Consider the following 25416-nt stretch of genomic DNA (forward strand, 5'->3'; position numbering starts at 1 on the left):
GACCTTTTAGAAAATTCAAGCCATGGTAAAATTTACATAATATGTGCAACTGTTGTGTAGTCAGAGGGCAGCGAACAAGGGAACTAGTATACAGGAGATAAAAAAAAATGTTAAAAATGTGAAGAGAGCATTTTTGGAATAAAAATGGCTTTTACATATAAGTAAGGTTTTGTCTACAAGCAAAGGATTATTCTAAAATAAAAACAAGCAGGTTAGAGCAGAACAAGAAGGCTAAAAGGGAATCACAGAAGGATAAAATTGATAAGACTCAATGCTATCTTGATAAACCAATGAAAGGCTCTCTCGAAACTTCCTCTTACACCCCAGTAAATCAAACACAAAGACTGGGTGGTGGGTGATGGGTTACTTCTCTGAGATGAACTGCTCTCCTCCATACAAGTTGGAGCACTCAGTCTTAATAAACTTTGTTATTGCTTTTATTATAATGTATGCCTTGCTATAAATATCTCCAAAGAATGAAAATACTGAGGATCCTAACCAAAACTCCTGTAACCAGTTTTGAGGATAACAAATATCTCAATAACTGTATGGTTCATAGTGCCTTAGTTTCTTTTTGTCTAACTCTCCTTAGTTATTTAATGGACATAAAAAAGTACTTTTGCTGTAGAAATCAAATTCAGCCACCTGCACTTCCTAACTTGATACTCAAATTAGTTAATAATCTGGCAATAGGCATTTGGTGTTCCATTGCTATGAACATCATATCTCTTTGACCCAGAAAGTTATGACCCACTAATAATTTCCTTCTTCCTAACTCACTTGTGTTTCTTTCCTAAAATTTGCCTAAGTGGTGATACAAAATGAGATTCACTTGATTTGGAAATTCTGTGACCAGCCAGTCTTCTTAAACCTACAATATGTTGAAGGCCAAACTAATTTTTAGCAATGACATCAGACCTACCATGTCCTTATAAAAACAACCCTGTCCAGGAAAACTGAAGTAACTTACCCATGATGACACCAATCAAACAGTAACAACAACACAAAAAGCTAAGACCCTTCCTTCCAGGAGAGTTTTCCCCAACCATGGTATGACAGAGCCAGGCCATCCCTGGTGATTTTGTCAGACAATGCTGAAAAAAAATATACTGATATTTCCATTTGGATTCTGAAGAATAGACACTGCTTCTCATAAGAAAACTAGAATGGCATCCCACCCAGTCAAGGCTGGTTTGCATGTTCTATAACAGCCTCACACCTTCCAACCACACACCACTTCATCTACGCCATTCAAAGTGCCTCTTCCTTTATGAGGGCTCTCTATTGGGCTTCCTGGACCCGCTGTGACCCTTCCGTCCTGCACGGCAGTAACTGTCTCTGGTGGCCCGTGTCCTACACTCCTGCTTCTGGGCTTTAGTCATCACTTGCCTCTTGGTTGGGTTGGTTGACAGGCTACATGAGAAATCCCTTCACTTTGTGTTCTGCTTTTAGATTTTATTTTTGCTAACAACTCATTTCTTTTAAGGGACACAAAAACTGCCTGAACTTTGCTGCCCCAGTAAGCAGGATGTTCTTCTGTTCAGATGCCTCAGCCCTTCCCAATATAGTCTTGATCTTGGGAAAAAAAGTAATTAGCCTGATGGGGAATAAATGGCCATTTCAGCAGTTTTCTCACCACTGGGTTTTAAAGTCACAGAGGCCCACGAGGTCAGAGAGAAGTTGAGTGCTCTCAAGTCTCAATGCCCCACTAAGCTCAAATACCAACTACTGGCACTGGAAGCTCATTAGCTCTAACCCGGCACAGCTAATCACCCAAGTGATAAATCAGCTTTCATGGACACTTAAAGAAGCATTCACTGATGTTTTAACCTCCAAGTGCCCTGGATGGCCTCAAGGACCTCTGTCTCTCACATGGACAGAAACTTTAAGAAAGTAGAACAGTTCCTTGAAGTAAGGGAAAATGGGCTTACCTGGTGAGGTCCTCACAAAGACAGATATTTCTGTCCTAATGATTCACTTTGGAAGAACCTAGACATGCCATTATGGGCAATGTCCTCCTTCTTGGTAACTTTAGCACTGAGAGAACATCATTTAGATCTGGGTTTCTCAACCTTAACCCCACTGGCATTGTTAAGACAGATCATTCTTGGTTGTGAGGTTGTCATGGGTACAGGATTTGTTCAATAGATGCCAATAATACCCTCAATCAGCTCCCATTTTTCCTCTAGGGCAAACAGAAGAACCAGAAATGACTCCAGTCATGACTGAATGTCTTCTGGGGGGAAGGGGAAATTATGCCTTTGGTTGAGAAATACTACTTCAAAAGGTTGCAACAAACATTAAACAGAATAAAACTGCTAGGTTGCTCAGTGGCTCACACCTCTAATCCTAGCTACTCAGGAGGTTAAGATCTGAGGATTGTGATTCAAAGCCATCCCGGGTGGGAAAGTTCCTGAGATTCTATCTCAAATTAATTGACATAAAATGAAGCTATGGCACAAGTGGTAAAATGCTAGCCTTGAGTGAAAAAGTTTACAGATAGTCAGACTCTAAGTTAAAGGCCTGGGACTGGCACAAAAAGAAAAACAGAATAAAACAAAATATGGTAAGATAGAAAGTATAAGACATATTGTACAATAAAAGAAAACAATCCTTCCTAAGTGAATTTCTTATCTATTTGGATATACTTCTATGTAAATAATATGGATCATAGCAAAATAAAAGATCAAAATGCTCAAGAGAGTATCTTGAGTTCCCTGTGCTATTGCTAAGAGGTGGATTTTTCTGTTTTTCTTTTCTTCTTTTTTGTCAATCCTAAGGCTTGAACTTGGGGCCTGGGCACTGTCCCTGGGCTCCTTTCACTCAAGCTAACACTCTACCACTTGAGCCACTGGAAGTGGTGACTTCCAGGTTTTTCTGTGATTAATTGGAGATAAGACTCTCACAGTCTTTCCTGCTGGGGCTGGTTTTTAAGTGCAATCCTCAGATCGCAGCCTCCTGATTATCTAGGATTACAGGCATGAGCTGCTGGCATCCAGTTTAGGAGGTAGATTTTATCTTTCACTTCAAATTTTCTCTTTGTCCTAGTTTTTAATTTAATATAGTTTCCTTTTAATATGATCAGGATATTAAACCTTAGTTAGAAAAGTTTCTGGTTTATTTCTACCTTAATAATAATAATTACAGTAATTAATAATAATTATTATTATCATCATCATCATCATAAAACAAGACATTGTGGGCCATGCAGGAGACTGGTGTGTGTTTACTACATGATGAAAAAAAGTAACAGAAATGTGTGAAGTCACCCAACCCTGCCATCCCAGTAGTAGTAGACAGTAGTGCCGAGTAAGATCTATCTAGACATTACTATCTATTAGACAATGTGTACTCAAATGTTATTTTGTCAGCCAATGACACATGGCTGGTTGAATATCAAGTCTAATTACAAGAGATATGGCAACTGCAATCAACCGGGAACAAGTGACATGAAGGCATCAAAACTCAAATAAGCAACTACAAACAACTGAGTTTTCTATCACTGTGACAAAGTACTTTAGATAATAAAATTGAAAGGAAGAAAGACTTATTTTAAAAAGCTCACAATCTTGGTGGTGTCAAGCTATCATCCATTAGCCTATCGTCACTTTGGGGCCTAGGTCAAGGCAGACTAACCATGGTGGTGCAGCAATGTTATCCACCTCATGTTCACCAGGAAGTGAATGAGAAAGAGAGGAAAATCTGGGATCCCAGTACCCATTCAAGTCCACACTCCCCATAACCTAACTTCCTCCCTCTGAGCCCACCACCTAAAGGTTCCACCACTGCCCCAATAACCTTACCACTGTGTTGAACAATACCAAAATTATTTCAGATCACACATTAAAAACAAACCAGGACAACAATTAAAAAAAATGTTCAGAAGAAGAGGAGGCTCCTGCTTTGGGTCTATACTGCCCTAAGTCTTGGACTACACAGCTACCGCATGGTTGCTGGTGATCATGTACCCTAATGTAGCTTTGTAGGCTGTGGTAGATCAGATACTCAAGCTAAAACAGACAACCACAGTGACTTAGACATGCTACATATTTTGAAATAAAATGAAAATGGGTTAAGATCAGACCCAACAGCACGGGGTACAATCAGAAGAGAGAAGTCATATAAGCCAGACAATTCACAAAAGAAAGAGAAAAGAAACGAGATCTCAAGGAGTTCAACATCCATGGCTCAAAAATCCATGAAAAGATCAGGCAAAGTTGTGTCCATTATCTTGTTACCTATTTCCTTTCTAAAAACAATGTAAAGGTGGACTACCTTCTCATGTTGTTGTGTGGAACATATGGGAAATGGAAACGAAGACAGAAAATGTGATGGGTAGGGTTTTATTTCTTCTGAAACTGGATCAGTTAAGAGATGCAAAGGGGGCTGGGAATATGGCCTAGTAGCAAGAGTGCTTGTGTCATATACATGAGGCCTTGGGTTCGATTCCTCAGCACCACATATACAGAAAATGGCCAGAAGTGGCACTGTGGCTCAAGTGGCAGAGTGCTAGCCTTGAGCAAAAAAGAAGCCAGGGACAGTGCTCAGGCCCTGAGTTCACGGCCTAGGACTGGCAAAAAAAAAAAAAAAAAAAAAAAAAAAAAACAGAACAAAACAAAGAGATGCAAAGGACACAACAATAGAAGTGAAAAAGGCCACACCTTTGGGGACCCTCACAGGAGGAAAACTTAGAAAGAAAAGGCAGGGAAGAAATAGAGTACTATGGCAACAAACCAAATGAATTCAGGGAATGATTTTTAAGAACTGCTAGGATTATAGGCATGAGCTACTAAGTTTCTTCTTCTACTTCATCCTCTTTTGGGTCATCTAGCTAATTGTCAAGTTTGGGAGGTTTTCTTGTTCTGGGTATATTTTTGTTTCCATATATATATTCATATATACATACATATATATATACATATATACATATATGTATATATACATACACACATATGAAATAAGGATATCTTTAGGCCATTTGTGTCATTTTTTGCATGGTACTCAGTGAACCTTTTAAAACTGCAGGCTGAAATCTTGATGAAACAATGTATTTTCTCAAATTTTCTCCCAGTTTTTGCTGAAACTGTGTATTACAGGAGATGGGAGGAGGACATTCACTTTCCTTCATTCAATAGTTTTGTGTTCTCTTAAATGACTCAGACTTGTGACACACAACACCAGAGGTGAATGTCTATCTGTCCATATTTAGGACTGAAACAAATTCATTATTTTTCCTGAATTCATGTGGAAATCTATCAGGGTCAGGGAAGAGAAAAGAGAAATGCTACCTATTTTTTTCCCTCCTACTATGATTTCCTTTGTCAAATCAAAAGTCAAATAAATATCCCATGGTGTACAGAAGGACTCTAAGCCCCGGTGAAGACAAGCCGGGCCTGTCCTGATTCTCAGGGGTCCCTCACATGACCTCTGATAGTGGGGAGGGGGAATAGGCATGCTCAAGGTCAGGCAGTAGGCCCTGGCCTTGCCCCTGCAGGCTGGAATAATCGCATCCTGGCTCTTCCTGGCTCTCCAGGGAGATCTCTGGCCCTGGTGTCTGAGCTTCTGCTGGTCCCTTCACCATTCTCCTCAGGACTCTCCCTTGCTGATGGCTGGCTTAAGTGCTCACTTCTTGACCCGCAGTTCTCTTGCATCCTATCCCAGAGAAGCCTATCAATTTCTAAGCATGTGGAGGCCGATTATTCATACCCTGTAACTAAAGTGCATTTTTGCTTGCTGTGACTATTTCTTTGACCATATACACAAAAGTTCATATCATCAGATGGATCTATGATGCACCTTTAAGTTTCTTATTTCTCTTCTTTCCAGGTTGGCCTGTGATAGGTTTGGAGGTAGTTTGCTCTGAGAGTTTCAGGCTGGGAGGCTTGGACCTCCAGGTAGTCGACCTTTGAACAGGTGTGGCATAGTGAAAAAGAGTTTAGTTTGTGGGTCAGGGTTGGTCTCACAGAGTAGGTTAGCTCTTGCAGGAGTGAATTAATTGTCCTAAGAGGAGTTATAATAAAGCAAAGCCACATCACACACTTGGTTCTTTCAGTGGAGGGCAATTTATCTTTCTTCTTCCCTGCCATGCTAGGAGCCAGGCTGCCATGTGTCTGGACCATCAGGCCGCCAGAATCTTCTGCTCATATCCAGCCTGGGGAATTTTGTTATAGCAACACAAACTCATGCAGCATAGCCCATGGTTGATTTCTCTAGCTCATTCCTTGAGTTAGGAAAACAACACTGGGTTCCTCCCCACCTGAAAGCACCATACAGATGACGGGAAACAAACAAACAAAAAAAAAATAAGTGGGACAATCTTGCAGAGGACACTTGCACTGCTGGGATGTGAACTATACAAACACTGCAGCCTGGATTCATTCTGGGGGTGGAAACTGTGTGCCTGACACCCTAGGCCAGCAACCTCCCACCCAACTGCAGGCACAGCCTCAAATAACCTCCTCCTGAAGCCCTAGGAGTTGAGACAATCAGAATGTCAGAAACCACATGCCCCAGGATGGAAACCAGACAGGCCAAGTCTGTGCTTACCTTCCACTCCTCACGTCATCCTCTTAAATTGATTTCCCCCCCCCCCACACACACACTTTTTTCCTGCCTAGGCTTTAAAGAACCAGAACAGAGGCCTGCTATATCCACCAAATGATACTTTAGGGAAAGAGGAGGGAGGGCATGGAGCATAAAGAAGAAAAAGAGATAGAAAGCTCAAGGGACGCGGCGTTGATTCTGTCTAATTATACTTTTTAAATTCCCCTAATTGCTCTGTTTAATTATTGATGTGGAAAGTGTTTCCTTTTAGGGAGGGAGTGGAGTAATCAAGCATCCTTAGGACCAAGCAGACAGACATCACCTGCTTTGGGTTTGGTAATTAGGGCAGTAACAGTCAGAGCCCCTGGGGGGTGGGAAGTGGAGTCTATGCCCACCCTAGCCCTACCCCACCGCTACCACCACACACCACACAGCACCCAGAGACAATGGCCAAAGTCTTTAAAAAGGCATCTAAGATGACTGTGCAGGCAAGGTTCCTCTTTGAAGAACAGTTGACCCACATAAACACAAATTCTGCTGCGATGTACTTCCATTCTGTTTATTGACTTTCTTCCATTTATAAAAAGGAAGCTGCAGCTGATCTGGCTTGTTGGGTTTCAATTCCTTTCACTATCTGTAATTGTTTGGGGACTTCAAACTACAAAAGTCTAATATGTAGTGTTAATAAATACCATGGTGGTGTTTCTTTTTTAATGTATAACTGAACTACAATGGCATGTACAAATACCACTGAGAGTTTTCTTGTTTCCTTACTAAATCTATCAGCACTTATTGCTGTTGGTCCCTGGGTGAACAGATACCTGTATGCAGGTGCCTGGTACTGCAATGGGCAGCAGAGAGAGTGGTCAAAATGACCTCTTAGATTCTGACTTGGGATCTACCTCACACTGACTGTACAGTAGGTTCAATAAATGTCGAGTTCTTCATCTATAAAATATGGAGCCCGGGCTTTATGACACTCCAAGTCCTTCTCCATCTAATATTTGAAATAAAAACTCTGGTAAACCACTAAAAAGAAATGTGACAGACACCAAGACAATACCCCCTGAAGAAAGAGTCTGCCATCTTGCTCTGTGAACAGTCATTGGCTGTCAGAATCCAGCTGTTATTAGAACTGTTCATTTCTATCACAGCCTATGCTTTGCTCCAAGTGAGTAAGTGAGAGAGGAAGGTGGTGACATGAAGTCTTAATCCAGAACTGGGACTCTGAGAATGAGCCATCTCTTACTCTAGAGCAACCTCTGGATTGGCAGAAACTGTCAGGTCCATCAGGGGTCTGCCCAGCAAGCCTTTCCCCTTTATTAAGGTGCTTCAAGAAGTTACCAGCTGTCCTGGTTCCTGGAAGTCCCTGTAAGTCTCCTGGAGAACTGAAATGTTGACATACAAGGAAATGAAAATGAGAGGACATGTGACTAAGACTGTACGATAAATCCAAACCCTGGGGAACTGAGAAATGCCAAGGAATAAAGAAGTCTACATGAGTGTAAAAAGAACACAGGTATTTCAAGTCAGTGGGTGAACATGTGAAGAAAGATATGATAAAGTAATGGGGTAGGATATGGGCCCTGGGAAGAGGGTGGAAATGTAGTGTGGACATAAGCAGGGCTGCGGTGGGCTAGGGAAGAAAGCTGGGTAGTATGGGATCCAAAGTAAACAGTCATCATAAATGGCTGATATGTGCGCGCGCGCGCGCGCACACACACACACACACACACACACACACACACACACACACACACACACACACCCATTGGCTTGGCAAGCCTGATAAAGGAAATTGGTAATCCTGGGAGAATGATGATCTACCCAAAGCAATAAAATACAGAGAATTCCACTGAATCTTACTTTTGACAGCCCTAAAAACAGATATTTTACTTCTATGTAGGTGGTTTCCTTGAATGAACAGCACCTGCTATTTGTTAGGGAGACAATGAATTGCTTGTCCCATGGTACAGTAAAATCAATCATATCATAACATCAATCTATCACGTAGCAATTCGCTCTTCAGGCTTACATTTTCCAAAAAAAGAAAGAGAGAAAAATTGGCAAAGTACTTATTCATGATAAGGAGAGATTGCTCTTGGTGTCCTAAAAGTAATTTCCTTAAGACTAAATTGTGACAATAAAGACCATTTTTCCTAGATGAACTTTCATATTTTTTTAAATATTTTGCTCCAAACCCTATGACTAACAACAAAAAAGTTGCTTTCATTAACAAGAGCATCCTTTCCCAAACTGTGTGCCAAGGAACACAGAGACCTATGAGGTTTTAATGATAGATACTCTCAGTGATGTGAAAAACACTGTATATGATAAATCCCATTCTATTTCTCACTGTGAACCCTAGAAACATAGCCCACAAAGAAAAAGCTGCAAAAGAACATCCATGTACAGTTGATGAATTCATTTCCTATTTATATTCAGCTACAACATTCTCCTACTTTCCCCACTGATATTTCTTATAGAATAACAATACAAGAAATGCATTTTTTGGATGACTTTGAGGAATTCAAAAGCATCTCCTTCCTGATAAGGTAGATGAATGGTCCTTCCAAACTGATCCCTCAGTGGAAATTCTCAACTGTGGGGCTTGAAAATATTCAACTTGATGTTTGTGAAGGGAACATACCTTTGAATATATATGTAAGAATTTCAAGGCTTTTAGGTGGCTGGATTCCCAACCAATGTACACAGAAGAAGAGCTCCCTTTTGCAAAAGGGAGAAATATTAATAGAAAATTGTCTTACTGCTTGTGATCATAATATTACATTCTTATGCTTCTTGTACATTTTAGTGATGAGATGAAAATTCATATTACTAAATCAGTGATGAAATCCATTCAATATAGCTAGAGAAAATATAGCACAATGGTGTTTGCATTCAAACTAGGATGAACACAGCCTAGAGCTCCTTCAGAAATGGTTGAGGGACTCCTTACAAGGTGAGAAGGTGGCTAAACAGGTGGGTCCCACTAATCTTTAGTCATCATAGTTTATATGCCAAGAGTTAGCATTATGCTTTTTCCTTTGAAGAGTATGAATTCTAATGGTATAAACATTTGAAACTATAACCATTGTCTGTCTCTTCATCCATCATCCATCTATCAACCCATCATTCATCTACTACAAAATTGTCTATCCATCCACACACAATGCATCCATCCATCATTATCTCACTGTAAACACTATATAATCATTCATAGAGGGAAATCAATTGGCTATCAGCAAAAAGAATATGAGCAAGGGCTTGATCACAGGAAAGAAATACTTTTCTTTCCATTGCTCAGAATAGATACAACAACCAGTTCGCTAAAGATTAGGCATACAAAATCCCTTTTGACATCTAATTCTTAATTTTAACTTTGAAGGAATCGAGAAGAAGGAGCATGGCCCAATGTCTCCAGTTTCTTTTTTTTTAAGGCATACAAATCATAGATCTAAACAGGATAGGACTTGTGGTCAAAAATTAATGAAAATAACAAGAAGACAGATGATGTAGTCTCTAATTCTCACAAAAAACAAACAAGATAGGTACTTTTATCTCTACTTTGTAGATAAAAAAAAGGTATAGCATCCCAAATTACTAGGTGATAAGGAAGAATCTTGGAACTTGAGCCCAAAATAGGTAGGTAGCGAAGGCAACCCTGCTACAGAGGCAATAGGTCATAATAACTTCTTTTTCTATATAAGTGGTACTCAGGAATCAAACCCAGGGCTTCATGAATGCTAGGCAAGCACTCTACCACCAGGCCACATTCCCAGCCCCATACTAACTTCTAAAAACTACTCACAAACAAAATTTGGGGTTAGGTACAAAATAGATTAGTCTCAGTGCTTCTCAGAGTTCAGTCTCTGGAAATTGAGGGAACCTTTCAGCACCCAAAATTTAACTCAAGTTGTATTGAGGACTTAATGAAGCCATTCCCTGCTGCTTTCTCTTGGGGACCACAAAGCAGCACAACATCAATTAGAAAAAGTGCAAACAACTCACTATTTCCATTTCTGCATGTGGCTTTTCATTCTGTGATTGACACATAAGAATGAAGCTGGTACTTCCTCTCTTCCACCCAGTGGTTTAGGGACCATGACTCAATTCTCTCCTCTTTTCCCTTGAGACTTTCTTGGGCTGGTCCATCAAGGGCTCTGATTATTCTAGAAATGAACGCAATGGTTTTCTTCCCATTCTGACAAAATTAAATCAAGGTGCTATTAACTGTTTCCACACGATCAGGGTCACCTTAATATCCTCTAGAATCAAGAGAATCCATCTAATAAGTTTGATCAATTCAACCCAAAATCAAGAAACTAAAATACAATGATGATGGCTACAAAAATGTGCTACAAAACTCCTCTTGCAAATAAATTCACAGCAAAACTTACATTGAGGTTTTTTTCAGAGGCCAACTCCTTAGACATACTCATTAATAAACCACTCACTCCTCAGTATCAAGAACACAGGGTCTGGGTTTCATCCATGTTTATACATGTTTATACAGATACTATTCTGGAATGCCTATATTACCCCCCTTCTCTTCAATATAGAGGTTGTAATGGCAGCTGTATTTGCTGGGGGTGGTTGGAAACTGATCCAAACCACATCCCAGCATCTAAGAATGGATAACTAAGTAAGTTTTGTCCCCTTTAAAAGTGGCTCAGACAGGAAAGACCTCAGTGAATGTTATAAAGTTGAATAGGAAAAATGTTCATTCTCCCCTTCCCCAGCCCCTGCCTTGTTCCCAGCATCTTTGTTTGAACCAAGTCTCAAACCCCATGTAAATCTTGGCCCAGACTAAGCAAATCACCTTAAAAAGGAAGGTTAGAGAACTGTTTATTATTTGAAATGTCTCTCCCCAGACCTTATTTTTGATAAATTGGCTTCAGCTTCATTACTTCATGATATATCTCCCTTGACATTTAATTATACTTACTCCAAACACATTAAGTGAATCAGTCTGAACAGCTTCTTATTAATATGCAAATTTCTCCTTTGAAAACCCATGAATCTGTGAAAAATCTCTTTAGGCTTCCCATTAAACCCACTCAGGAAGTTGTATACCTCACACAGACTTTGTCTCATTCACAGACTCAATGATTCAGCATTTACTAATTGTCCAAGTTCACTATGCTGGCCACATCAAGGGGAGGAGGTAGGGAAAGGGAAAGAGGACAGGGTAGCAAATGGAATTCAGCAGCCCAACACTTACAAGATGAATGATCAGGAGGCCAAGCTTGAATTAGTGGCTGGTAATTAGAGTTGAAAATCAAGCTGCTTTAGAAACATAATCAGTAAGACGAGTTAAAAGCAGCCTCCTCTGAGGCAGAAAAGCTGAGGACTGGGGCTCGCCAGTGACTTCTTAGGTAATTACTAGCACAGATGCAAAAGGGGCTGTTCAACTCAGACTTAGGGTCTCCTGCACACCTAGATCATTTATTCACTTATGACCTCATTTGTAACCAGAAGGCCACCATTTCACAGGAGAGAATGCTGAGTGGTTCTGGTTAGCAAAGGAACACAAGGAAGAACCGAAGAACCAAGAGATGCCCAGGAAAAGCTCCTGATTCATACTGACAGAGTATGGTCTGAAGCCTGGAGAAGGTGAAAAGTTAGTTCTAAAGAGGAAATCAAAGTTCCAGAAACTACGCAACCAAGCTTTTAACACTTCAGCAGCAAGCTGAAGACTTAAGTCACAAAGGAGACTGAATCTATAGGCTGAGTTTTCCTGGAGAATTCAAGGTGTGAGGGGGTCAGAAAGAAAACAAACCAGAAATCCACACAGAGAAGGAATAGGAGTACCTGGAGTGTGGGAGAAAAGAAGCCGTCTGTTAGTACCTATTGACAGGATGTCAGAAGTGAGGAAGGATTATCACAACCTGCAAGATGCCAATCTGGACCCGAGAACTTCGGGACAGCAGTGGTGGCCACCCTAAGCAGCACGCAGCAGTCAGGCGCTGATATTTTGGGTTTAGTGTACGTTTTTCAGTCATCTCTGCTAAATATTTCCAAGAAATATTTGCAACTAGTAAATGGGATAGTGTTTTACATGTGTGCATGTGCGCACACACACACACACACACACACACACACCCTTATCCACGACGTAATATAGAATTTCTACATGCTATTCTATCACTGAAAATAACCTGCTTTATTTCTTCCTTTTTTGTCATAAGTCAAAACACACATAATAGGCTGGCTGCTGGTGGCTCACACCAGTAATCCTAGCTACCAGTAATCCTAGAGCTAAGGATTATGGCAGGAAAGTTTATGAGACCCTTATCTCTAATTAACTGCAAAGGAAAGTGGAGCTGTGGCTCAAGTGGTAGAGCACTAGCCTTGAGCACAAAAGCTCAGGGACAATACCCAGACCCTGAGTTCAAGCCTCAGGACCAGCACATAAAGAAAATAAAACTATCAAAAATGATCTATTTTACTTTCTTTTTCAATTCAGTACTCATAAATACTAATTTTGTGATAAAATGGCAGCATATAAATTTCCTTCTAGGCTACCTAGATAGAACATTATGATATGAACAGTGAATGGGCCCAGTTCAGATTCTACTATGCCACTTACTAGCTGCATGAAGTGAGCCTTTGTTTCTATTAGTGGACCAAATGTCTAAAGTACAGAACTAGAGAATTAGAGCAAATAGACTCTGTGAAGTACCTAAAATAAATTCAACAGTCAAGTACTGATACTAACCCTTTGATAATAGGGGACATTGTATCTTCCTTTGTATCCTTCAGGGTATTTGAGCAGTGGGACTCTGAACATTTACAATCAGGGCTACTTATTCCAAGTAGTTAAGCTCTCTAAAGCCATTGCAAATATTTACTTATTGGACATTGAACCAGTTCTTCCTGGGAGAAATACAGGGTTAGGTCCCTGACAGGCCCTAGTCATACGTTTTGCTTAGCTATTCAGTTTGTAACTTCACTGATTTGCTACCATGGAACTTACAGCTATTATATATGCCTTCAGGCTATTTATTGAATACCTGTTTTCTCCATAAATACATCTCAAGGCTTTCTAGTGCTCAGAAACAGCCAGCATTTCAGGACCATGATATGTGAAGAGCAAGTTAACTACCTAGGACTCATAAGGAGACAATTTGTAGTGTAAGATCTGCGAGAAGAGAAGGCAGAGTTTTCAACTTTGTTCTATCGCAGCTGTGTATCTCCAGTTTTTCACAGCTTTATGGACGTTTGCATATGGCTTGGAAAGCACAGCTTTGCATTGATTCTGGAGTTGCAACGACACTTTAGTGCTTATACAAATTTGCAAACACGTGAATAACAAGAATAAACTGTATATATTAAGTGCATGAATTAAAAAAAAGTAAAATGTGAACCTCATAAGCACTAGCCAAATGCCATGTGGTAAATGTCTGTGGTCCCAAATCAGCTTTCTCCCTCTTTCAAAAGAAAGCAAAGTTCTATTCCATTGGTCCTCAGGCCTGTTCTTGTGCCAGTACCAAGCTGTTTTTATTATTATCCCTTAGTAATAGAGTTTGAAGTTTGGCATTGATAGTCCTCCAGCACTGTTTTCCTGCTAATGATTGTTTTTGCTATTCATGATCTTTTATTGTTCCATATGAATTTTTGGATTGCTCTGTCTATTTCATTAAAGAATGGTGTTGGACTATTGATGGGCAAAGCCTTGAATTTGTAGATAGCTTTTGACAGTTTTGCCATTTTTATTATGTTAATCCTCCCAATTGAGGTGCATCAGAGGTATTTCCATTTCCTTAGTTCTGCTTTAATTTCCTTTTTCAGGTTTTTAAAGTTTTCATCGTTATAAATGGGTGCTAGATTTTGTCAAATGCTTTCCCCCATCTAAACAATCATGTGATTCTTGACCTTGCTTGTAGTGATGTGGTGAATTACGTTAATTGACTTGCATCAAGAAAGTGTGGTACATATGCACAATGGAATTCTATGCTTCTATCAAAAAGAATGACATTGTCCCATTCGCAAAGAAACAGAAAGACTTGGAAGAATTGTACTAAGTGAAGTGAGCCAGACCCAAAATAAAACATGGATTCTATGGTTTCCCTCACTGGTAATAATTAGTACACATCTAGGGTAATCCTAGCAGATCACAATATCTCAATACATATGAATACATAAGATGATGCTAAGCAAAATGAATTCCAAGTTATGGAAACAAGTGATTTATCATTGTTGTTGTTGTTATGTCCAATGTACCTTATGAAATTATGCCATTTTCTTTTGTCTTTCTTTCCCATGGTTTTACCCCTGGTGTCACTATTTTAGTACGCTGGGTATTGTGCATACGTTTATTGGAACTAGGGAAGAGAAAGGGAACATCAAAATGGAGAGACAAAGGATAAAAGACAAACCAATGCAACAGCAATACTTACAAAACTATATGCTATAAACCAACTGTACAACTCGGGAGAGGAGAAGGGAAATGGGGGAGGGGCAGGTGGGGAAATAAATGAGGGAAGAGGTAACAAGTTTGATAAGAAATGTACTCACTGGGGCTGGGGATATGGCCTAGTGGCAAGAGAGCTTGCCTCGTATATATGAGGCCCTGGGTTCAATTCCCCAGCATCACATATACAGAAAATGGCCACAAGTGGCGCTGTGGCTCAGGTGGCAGAGTGCTAGCCTTGAGCAAAAAGAAGCCAGGTACAGTGCTCAGGCCCTGAGTCCAAGGCCCAGGACTGGCCAAAAAAAAAAAAAGAAATGTACTCACTGCCTTACATATGAAAGTGTAACCCCTCTGTACATCACTTTTACAATAAATAAACCATTAAAACAAAAAGAAAGCAAAGGTCCAAAGCACACCCAGATTGGTTTTTCTATGTTAAAAGATGGGTTTTGGAGTTTTCCTGACACTACATCATAAAAGGGGAGAAGGGAGAACAAATCCACAGAATTATATCAGATTTTCTCATTTAGACTAAAATAACTGAGGGATGAATTTTATTAGAGCAAATTCTAAGCATTAGGGACATATCACAATAAAATAATCCTTGTTGAGTTAGTACATACTTTTTTAAGGTCCAGGAAGCAAAATATCAATGTTTCTGGCAACTCCAGATCTTTCCTGAAGTGAGTGAGGGATCCATTGAGTGAAATTTCTCAGCACTCAAGATGTGTAGGTGAAAGAATTCCATGATGCATTTATTATTCCTACAAGGAAAATTAGACTCACTGAATTCTCACTGGTTCTCTGAAAAGTATAACTTCAGAGTTCAGCATTAATGCAGGCATTTAACTTTCAAGATCTCTCTTCAAGTGTATACACCTGTCAGCTTTGTCTGCAATGCTAGGTCATAAACAAATGAGCTTATTCTATTAAACAAAATCTACTTGGGGACAAAAGGAAGTATATGTTGTTTTAGAAGTGTGGTAAGTACTCAGATTTTTGTACTCAGAGCTTCGAAGCCCACTAGACTTGCTTGTTTAGCTGGTTGTCCTACCACTTGAAGTCATTCCTCAAGTGCAAATTTTTGTTGGTTATTTTTAAGATGACGTTTATTTTGGACTTTTTGTGCTCAGGATGATTTCAAACTGTGATCTTCCAGAGCCCAGCCTCTGATTAGCCATCAGCATTTGGCTAAGTATCCATTGCAAATGCACATTTTAGAAGTAGGGACAAATACACTCTTTGTTAGAATAAACTTTCTTTTGCTCCATGAAACAATGCCAACTAGTTTTCTTCTCCTCACATCCTTGATCCACAAGAAGGTCCTTGGCCCATTATGCACACATGTGTGGTTCTCAGGAAGAGCAGATAGTCCTTGGAATTATGACTGGTTCAAATGTACCAATAGATAACATTCTTTACCAAGTATACCCATATATTAGGCTGATCTCTTCTCTTTGCTTGATCTTAACACATGGAAAGTTGTCATGAAATGATGAAGTCAGAATGGGCTATAGGACAAACTTGTGCTGTCAGACGGGCCCTAGTCAGGAGCCCTTGCTCCCATGCTTAGAAGGGCTCAACCTTGGCTTAATGTTAGAGTTAGATCTCCCAGTTTTTTCTTAACAAAAACCTCTGGATTTCCTTTTTGTAGAAGAAAAAGAAACCATTTGATGAGCATATATTAGTTGTGCAAGAGGTTTCATTGCTACCTTCCCATTGCTTTCATTGCTTTCATACACTTGATTAAACTTACCCCTTCTATCTCTTTCTGTCATCTTCTTCCCCCTGCTTAAAACAATTTCAACTGGTTTCATTGTTCTATTTTCAAATATGCAAATATAATACTTTAACCATATTCTCCTCATTCACCTTCTCTGTTATCCTCTCCGTTCACACCCATATTATTCTCCCAACAGAGTCTCTCTTGCTTTCCTGTCATTTTTAAAGTATATATTAACTGTAAAAAGGTGTTTCATTATGGCATTTCATGCAGGCATGTCATATGGTATAGTAGTAGATTACATATATAGTATATATAATAGTAGTAGATACAGTAATATATAACATATAATATATACATACACATATAAATTAATCCCCTCCTTTTTTCTTTCTTCCCGTCACTCTTTCCTTATCAACAGCTTTCAATACATTTCCTTAAGCCACCTTGAGAAATAGACACATTGCATTTTTATGTAATTCATCCTCCATTTTTCTTTCCCCACCTCCTCATTCTCTCAGATCCACCAGTACAAAAACAGCATGTACATATGTATGTATATATGTATGTATGATATTTACTTATGTATGCATGCAGGCAGGTATGCATGCATGTTTAAGTCTAGTTTACCAATGAGTGAAAACCCGTGGTATTTTGACCTTGGCTTATCTCCATTTGATGTGATGGTCTCTAGTTTCACCCAGGTTCTAACAAATGACATAATTTCATTTCTCTCTATGACAGAATATTCTATGATATAGGTGTGCCACATTTTCTTTATCCATTCATAGGGTGTTGGGCACCTCGGCAGAGTATATACTGGCGATTGTGACAGAATCATTGCAGTAAATAAGTGCATGCAGGTATCTCTCCTCTACAACCATTTATTCTCCTTGGAATATATGCGCAATGGTGGTGTTGCAGAGTCATAAGGTATATCTATTTTTAGTTTCTTGAGAATCTTCCATACCAACTTCCATTATGTTGCACTAGTTTACATTCCCACTGACAGTATATGAGGGTTCCTTTCCCCCTACATCTTCACCAGTATTTGTTGTTGGTTGTAATTTTGATGGCCATTCCTTCCTAATAGAGATGAGAAGAAATCTTAGTGTCATTTTTTATGTTTATTTCCTTTGTGGCTAAGAAAGTGAAATATCTCTCCCTGTATCTATTTGTCACTTGTACTTTGGAGAACTGTTTAATTCATTTGTCCATTCCTTGAGTTATTTATTCCTTTATTATTTGACTTTTTGAGTTCTTTAGATAGTCTAGACATTAATTCTTTACCTTTCCAAGAGCTGGTAAAAGTTTTTCTCCCATTCTGTGGATTGTTTCTCGCTTCTGTTATTGTTTCATTTGCTTGTGAAACTTTTTAATTTGTGGCAGTCACACTTGTGAATTCCTGTGCTTGTTTTCTGAGAAAGTGGGCTTTTATTCATGCCATAATTACCTACGCCTGTTTTCTGCTAGGGTTTTCCTCAGGTTTCCCTGTAGTAGTTTCAGATCATACATTAAGATCTTTGGTACATTTGGAGTTGATTTTTATATAAGGTGAGAGACAGGAGTCTAGTTTCAGTGACCAGCATGTACGCAGCCAGTTTTCCAAGCACCATTTGTTGAGGAGCATGTCCTTTTCCCACTGCATGGTTTTAAAGCATCCCATATGTTAATAGAGTGCTGGGACTTAGAAATTATGACCTTGGTCCTGCGAGGAGCTCATTAATTATTGTCTGAGAGAAGACTACACACGTTCCTGGTCTTCTGCCTTTCCCACACACACTAACAACCAATCTGACACTGGGTCTGCAAGACAGGACCTCCCTTGGAACTATGATAGCTCACACACTGTGCTTCTGGACTCATCCATCTGTCTAGGTGGGCCGCGAGCCAATCTCTCACGCAGTACCAGAACCAAACACATTGAAATCACTGCTCCAGCTTCACTATGCGCAGGCTCAGTTTATCATGACGTAAGGAATGAGCTAATGGACAAGCCAGTTAGAAATACAAACCTCTCCTAGATAAACAGAACAGAGCTCTTCACTAACTCCAGCTGCATCTCCAGGCATATTTTATGCATATGTATTTTTATAAAGCAGCTAGAGAAATAAAGCAATCTTATATCATCTAAGAACAACAATCTGACTCTGCATCTGGCAAGCCACCCGCAATCCTTCCTTCTGTAGCTCCCCATCGCTCTTCCAGGCTCCTGAGGCAGTCCCCGTGCTGTCTCTGATACTTAACACAAAGGTAAATAAATCAACATGAAGCGCTTATTATCTTATTTTCCCTCTGCTCCCTCCTACTCTGTCCTCCAAATCTTGATTGGTTTGAGAGAAATTAATGCTTATGTCTCTGGCAAATGAATTGCACCTATAACTCAGTTTTTAAACAAGCACCCTAAAGATGGCCAAATGCTGGGTCAGAGGTTCGTTTTTCACATGAGTAATTGAATCCTTCCATTCCATTTTCTTTCAGGTATTAGAAAGAACTGATGTCACCCAGAGAGCTCTTAGAAGGTGTTTGTCAGTGGAGGGTAAAGCTGCTTCTGGTAGGGTAGGGAGCGGGAGGCTGGGGCAGTGCCAAAGTCTTTCCCTAGAATTCACAGCTAGAAGGCTATGCCAAAGTACCAGAAACCTTTGCCTCATTCACCCATACTTGGTGCCATCACATGGGAGTAAAGTTAAAATCCAAGCTTAGATGAATTTATGTGGGTTTTGTACTTACACCATAATTATTACCAACATTTTAAAAAAGTGTTTTCTATTAAGAACTATTTAAGCCTATCACTGGTGGCTTACACTCGCAATCCTACTCAGGAGAATGAAATCTGGGGATCATGGATTGAAGCCAACCCTGTCAAAAAAGTCTGTGAGAATTTTACCTCCAATTAACCAGCAAAAAGCCAGAAGAGGAGATGTGACTCAAGAGGGAGAATACCATCCTTGAGAGGAAAAAGCTAAGCTAGTGTGGGAAGCCCTGAGTTCAAACACCTGTACATGGTACAAAAAAAAAAAACAAAACAGAAAAAAGAAGGAAGGAAGGAAAGAAGGAAGGAAGGAAGGAAGGAAGGAAGGAAGGAAGGAAGGAAGGAAGGAAGGAAGGAAGAGACACATGTGTTTTCTGTCCATGAGTGCTACACTGTATTATAAATAATACAAGTAGATCTTACTGCTTAATAGTCATGGCATGGCTTAATCCAGCCACAGTATTTCAGGAAATGAATGTCATGATGATATTGGATGGATAAGATGCTATCTGTTTCTACATAGTTATTTTAATTTTTTTCCAGAGAAATTTATTTTGTAATTTGTAGAAAGCTTAGTTAAATTCAATGGCTGAAATGGCTCAATGACTGACAGAATGCCATCCATCCAGATCTGCTTAAGCAATAGATGCACGTAGACACTGCATCTTGCTATTTTCTCATGGTAGTATTTTCTTTTCCCAGATTAACCTATAATTGCCTTATTTCCCACTTCAGATCCTTGTCACTCCCATTCTGTCTGCAATTTCTGAAGCCTTTTGAACATAATTGCCACCTGCCACTGTCTTTTTTATAATGAACCCAAGACCCAAGCACCAGTAAAATAATCAAAATGTGAAATTTATGAATGTACCCCCTGCATTGGTGACCACTCATACAAAGCCAAGAACCACATCAAGGGATTCTGGGCTAGATCCTACAGTCCCATCATCTGTTTGGGCTGAAGGGAAGTCTATACAGGTTCCACCCCTAAGAAAGACTCTGCTGTTTATTTTTAATTATTTCCCTTGCCAAGATACTACACAATAGCAGGGAATTCCAAAGCACAAGAGCCTCTCTGAAAGGGGGGAAGGAAGGGATGGAGGGAGGGAGGGAGGGAGGGAGGGAGGAAGGGAGGATGGGAAAGAGGGAGGAAGGGAAGGAGGTGGGGAATGAATTAGAGAAGAGTATGAAACAAAATCAATCAGAATTTCATGATCAATTATACGTAAGTTATTTCTATATACCAAAGTAGCCTAAAATTAAATGCTCAAAATAATGCAAAGCATTTCTCTGCCCCAGTTCTGAAATGCAAGGGAGAACTTAGCTCCTTGTTCTTGTACTTCCTGTCATGGGAGATGGTTGAGAATGCTGAGGAAGGCTCCATTCACATGCCAGGGGCCTGCGCAGTGGCCAAGAACTGGGGACTGGGTGGGCCTCTCTCTTGCAGGGTTGTTTCCCTCCTTATTCAGAGGCCGAGGACTCCAAGCAAACCTAAGCAGAAGCTGCCAGGCTTCTGAAAGACTCAGTCACAGGTTCATATGGGCCACCTGCAGCTGGTCAATGAGAATCATCAGATCTGCTTGAGGGAAAGTAAGCAGGTCCTGAATCTCGATTGGAGAAGTGGAATGAGCAAATGTGCATGAGAGGAACTGTTGGTCGATCTTGGAAAACAATCATTCACCCTACCCCTATTGTTCCTCTAATTTCGGATCCCAGCCTATTACAAATGTATTGAGTCTCAAGTCCCATTGGTGGATTAAACAGTAAACTGGAACATGATATCTGATGACATGCAATTCCTCAACACAGTCAACCAACTACTCAACAACCCTTCCTTTATTTATGCACCTTCCCTGGGTTCAAAATAGGCCATGGCTTCTAATATCACAGGAAAAGGAAGATGTCAGCTAAATTTCCATGGACAAAAATATATACTATTCTTCACTGAGCTTCCAGGAATCTAAAGGCTTCTCAGGGCCAATTCTGATTTTATACACTCTTTAGCTTCTACCCTCATTATAAAAGCTGACCATGCCAGACACTGGTGGCTCACACTTGTTATCCTAGCTACTCAAGAGGCTGAGATCTGAGTATCATGGTTCAAATCCAGCCCAAGCAGGAAAGCCAATGAGACTCTTCTCTCCAATTAACCACCCAAAAAAGCAAGAAGTACAGCTATGGCTCAAGTGGTCGGGCACCAGTCTTGAACAAAAGAGCTTAGAGAACAGCATCCAGGACTGAGTTCAAGCCTCAGGCCTAGAATAGGCAACAACAAACAAAACACTACCAACCATGTCGGATATGATTCTATTCCAGAATATTCCAAATTTTCCAATGTAGAATAATAGAGAATACTCTGCTTCCCAGTATGGCCTTAGTAATCAAACCAAAATTATCTCTGTGTGAAATGTTTTCAAATTGCAGACCAAGACTGAAAAACTCGCTCTTTGTTTTCTGATCAGAAGTAGTTCTATGGGATGAAGCTTAGGTATATTTGAAATATGCTGTTAAACAAGGGAAAGTATATATTTATCCTTGGTTTCTAATTGACAGGTGATTACCAAAGCTTCTAGGATTGACCATAATCTCCTCAAGCAACAATGCTATAATGTTCTAATGTGATATGTGTCACTAACAGCTGGATACTGACCAGGATAGCTTTCCCTTTTTCATGTCCTATTGATGGGTCCCAGATCGATGAGTAGAAGCAAATTAAGAAAATGTTTCATAATTTGGGAGGTGCTTTGAGGCAATTATTGCCCTTAATGACAGAAGTTTCCTTCTATTTATCACATTTTCTGGCTTGATGGATTAATTGATTTTTTAAAAAGAAAATATGCCTTTTGGGGCAACTTCCTTTACACAGTCAGTTTTCAATGTTCTTGCTGATAGAAAAACCTCTGCGTTGCAGGAATTTAATTTTTTTAGTTCTGCATATATTTTAGACATGAGGCCTTTGTCCGTTGTACGGCCAGTAAAGATCTCTTCCCAATCTGGGGGCTTTCTGTTTATCTTGCAAGCTATGTCCTTTGCCATGCAGAAGCTCTGCAGTTTGATGCAGTCCCATTTGTCCAACCTTTCTTTGATTTGTTGCAATTCTGGGCCTTTATTAAGGAAGTTTCATCCTGTGCCAAGGAGCCCAAGTGTTCCTTCTACTCCTTCTTGAAGTGTTTTCAGGGTATCTGTTTTTATTTCAAGGTCTTTGATCCATTTGGAATTGATTTTGGTGCAGGGTGATATATAAAGATCTAGTTTTAGTTTGTTGCAGGTGTTGAACCAGTTCTTCCAACACCATTTGTTAAAGAGGCTATCTTTCTTCCGTCCTAAAAGAACCAACAGCCCCCTCAACAAGTGGGCTAAAGACTTAAAAAGAGACTTCTCTGATGAGGAAATAAGAATGGCCAAGAGACACATGGAGAAGTGCTCTACATCACTGGGCATAAAAGAAATGCAAATCAAAACAACATTGAGATTCCATCTCACCCATGTAAGAATGTCCATTATCAAGAAAACTAACAATAACAAATGTTGGAGGGGATGTGGCCAAAAGGGAACCCTACTTCATTGTTGGTGGGAAAGTCAACTGGTTCAACTACTCTGCTGGAAAGCGGTATGGAGATTCTTCAAAGGCTAACATAGAGCTCCCCTATGACCCAGAAGCCCCACTTTTGGGCACCTACCCAAAAGACTACAAACAAGAACACACTAAAGCCACCAGCACAACAATGTTCATCGCAGCACAATTTGTCATAGCTAAAACATGAAACCGACCCAGATGCCCCTCAGTAGATGAATGGATCAGGAAAATGTGGTACATATACAAAATGGAATTTTATGCCTCTATCAGAAAGAATAACATTGCCCCATTCATAAGGAAATGGAAGAACTTGGAAAAAAATTATACTAAGTGAAGTGAGTCAGACCCAAAGAAACATGGATTCTATGGTCTCCCTCATAGGGAATAATTAGCTCAGGTTTAGGCTAGTCACAGCAGAGGATCACAAGAGCCCGATAGCACCCTTATGAACACATAAGATGATGCTACGTGAAATGAACTCCATGTTATGGAAACAACTGTTATATCACTGTTGTAATTACTTTCAACATGCCATGTGAAATCGTAAACAAAAAAAAAGAAAGAAAGAAAAGAGAAACCTCTGCATTTACATTTGAAAACAACCCAGCATTTTCAAAACTTAAGGAAAGTGTGTCTTCCTACTTTGTGATCATTTTTCCTTCATATATTTTCTAGGGCTTATAGACAGGTTACTCACTCTGGATGGACATTATATTGTCTAGAAAAAGTATGCAGTGCATGGTCTTGGAAGGTTCTAGCATTCACACCCTCAGTAGCTACTCAAAGTATTGAAGGGACCCCACATTCATATTTAAACAGAAAAAAAATTTTCTGAATCAGTTTTGCTTATTTTCTCTTGGTGTAAAACTGCACTTGACAAAACAATAGTTCTAACGAAAGGCCTCAAATGTTTGAAATCAACTGCTGATGGAAATGCATGTGGATTTGGAAATCCTGCTAAATCAATTTGTATGTTGTGATACAATTGTCCCCCTAAAGACTTTTTTAAACTGAAAACTATAGTAAAAGCTATTCACGTCTGACCCCTTAGATCCTCAAAGGCTGGCTGCAAGGACCTACCCTGTGGCTTCAATGAGTTTTGAATGGCTGCCAAAGATTTACTATCTCCTCCACTAAAAGATGCTACAAAGCCAAGCCAGGGGAGTGGAAAATCCCAGCCATAAAGGTTCAAAGACTTCTCAGATGTTAATTCTGACCCAATTGCCAGAATGATTCACTAGAGGTAATGCTGAGTAATTTTACTTTGGATTTCTTAATCTGTGTTCTATTAATGGATTTTAGCCTTAGCTCCAAAGGTTAGGAATTAAAGACCCCATTTCCACCTCTTTTTGATTAAATTATTCTAACCTCATCCCCACTAATTCATCACTGTCTCACTCACTCTTAGTACACATGTTGGAAAAAGAAGGGCCAGTTTATGTAATCACCCACTTTATCTTCCCAATATATTCTATGAAAACAAGCTCCCAGCCCAGTTGCTCTGAAACATGAAAGGGGAGTTACTCAGATCTTACATCTCAGGCAGCCACATAGTCTGTTCCACGAGGCCCACTGCCCCTGGAGAACTCTTTCTTCTATATAATCTTAGCCCTGGTGTCTATCTTGACAACTTTCAATGTTTTTCAAGGTTTTGAGACTTTGGACTTCTTGGTCAGAAGATCGATCATCTGCTGGCCATTTTGTTATACAACATTCATTCTGTGCACACAATCCCTGATTGGCCACTTGGAGAAAGAAAATGGAGGTCAGGGATCTCATGCAGTCCCCTTCTTCCCCTCCCCAATCGTCCCTGCCTGTGAATGCACCTGGCTTTCTCTGGTTTCTGTATAAATGTAAGTATGGAAATTCTGTCAGGTATATCAAAGAAATAGAGATAATCCAGGGTCTCCATCATATCCCTGACAATGTGACACATTTAAGCACCAACTCCCAATAGCTTCAAAGGAATTGAGTGTGTAAATGAAAGCCTAAGAGTGAGATCTCAATCCAATAAATCTGATAACCTGACAGAAGAGGAAGAGATATCAGGAGCATGCCTATATAGGGGGAAGGCCATCTGTATACCATGTACAAAGGGGGACTCAGGAGACACCAGGCCTCCATCTTGAACCTCCCATATACAGACTGGTAACAACATAACTTCCTGCTATTTAAGCCATCCAGCCTGTGTTACTGTATTATCGGAACACCTATGGGGTCTTCTTCCTAGAATATAGTTCTTTCTTTTTTCTTTACTTTTTTTTCTTCTTTCTTTTTTTTCCTTCTTTCTTTTATTATCAAGGTGACTTAGAGAGGGGTTACAGTTACATACATAAGGTAGTGAGTATATTTCTTGTCAAACTTGTTACCTCCTCCCTCATTTTTCTACCACCTTTCCTCCTCCT

At 39.8% G+C, this 25416-nt stretch overlaps 1 protein-coding gene and 1 long non-coding RNA gene across 2 annotated transcripts in view; both read right to left on the bottom strand.

Moving 5' to 3' along the window:
- The window catches only part of Hs3st3a1 (heparan sulfate-glucosamine 3-sulfotransferase 3A1), an 88909-nt gene that overhangs the window by 18963 nt on the left and 44530 nt on the right, over positions 1-25416 (bottom strand).
- LOC125366538 lies at positions 22261-25352 on the bottom strand. The gene is made up of 2 exons (XR_007213861.1): positions 23590-25352; positions 22261-22332 (listed from the first exon to the last, which is right to left on the bottom strand). It is a non-coding gene; the product is annotated as an uncharacterized LOC125366538 (long non-coding RNA).

This window comes from Perognathus longimembris, chromosome 17 (genome assembly GCF_023159225.1).
Source record: "Perognathus longimembris pacificus isolate PPM17 chromosome 17, ASM2315922v1, whole genome shotgun sequence".
In the NCBI taxonomy this organism is placed as follows: domain Eukaryota; kingdom Metazoa; phylum Chordata; class Mammalia; order Rodentia; family Heteromyidae; genus Perognathus; species Perognathus longimembris.